The following is a 1,329-nucleotide window of genomic DNA, read 5'->3' as shown; positions in this document are numbered from 1 at the left end:
TACTACTACTACAAGCAATACCACTATACTACTACCACAAGCAATACTACTTCAGTACTACTACTACAATCAATACTACCACAATCAATACTGCTATACTACTACAGTACTACTACTACTACAAGCAATACCACTAGACTACTACTACAATCAATACTACGTCAGTACTACTACAACAATCAATACTACCACAGTACTACTACTACAATCAATTATACTATACTACCACAGTACTACTACCACATTCAATACTACTATACTACCACAGTACTACTACCACAATCAATACTGCTATACTACTACAGTACTACYACCACAATCAATACTACTATACTACTGCAGTGCGACTACAATCAATACTGCAGTACTACTACAATCAATACTACTACATTGGTAACACATTACTACAATTAATACTACTACAATACTACACCACCTCGGTCAATACTACTACATTAATCATACATTAGTAATACAGTACTACAATTAATACTACCACACAACTACACTACCTCGATACTACTACGACCAATACTACTACAGTACTGCTACTGCAACCAATACTAACACAGTACTGCTATAATACTTAAGTACTACTACAATACTATATTATTATGATCAATACTACAGTGCTACAATCAATTATACAATACTAGTACAATACTGCTACAACCCTGTGACCCCAATCAGTCGTCCCTTCAGACCAGTTCTCCTCTCCACCTATAGACCTGACTCACCAATAGGGCTGCGTCATGACGGCAGTCAAATTCTACGTGAACATTTAGTCACGGTAATTAGTCTTCTCTAAGCTCTGATGCTGCTGATGGTCATTAGTATCCTACCAAACGTGCTAACTACCTGGTACKCAGCACTCTCTAATCACTCTGACATCAATGCAAATGTTTTGGAACTCTAATCCAGCATTTCATGAGAGCGCAYGAGCTCATGTTGCTCAACATTTCTATAGGCTATGCAATTGCGTGAGAAAACAGAGTGATGGCCTCTATTAAAAAGAGGAGGATCCCATCAGCTTTCTATRGGCTGTATTAATTTCTCAACTTTCCTAATATGAATCACATTTCTTCTCTTTACAACAGGAGTAYAGCCTACCTGTCTGGCATGCAAATGAACCACGGGAAAAGCGTCCTCCATTCGCTATTTCAGTGCATAGATTACATTTTTCCCCCTGCCCCTATTCCGACAGGTGCATGATAATGGTCCATTCTAAATCAAAACTAATTTCACACATATATTATTTAGTACAGTTGAAGTCAGAAGTTTAACATACACTTAGTTAGAGTCGTAAAACACTTTTTTTCAACCACTCCA

Source organism: Salvelinus sp. IW2-2015, unplaced genomic scaffold (assembly GCF_002910315.2).
Source record: "Salvelinus sp. IW2-2015 unplaced genomic scaffold, ASM291031v2 Un_scaffold5018, whole genome shotgun sequence".
In the NCBI taxonomy this organism is placed as follows: domain Eukaryota; kingdom Metazoa; phylum Chordata; class Actinopteri; order Salmoniformes; family Salmonidae; genus Salvelinus; species Salvelinus sp. IW2-2015.
Note: the sequence above shows the minus strand (reverse complement) of the source record.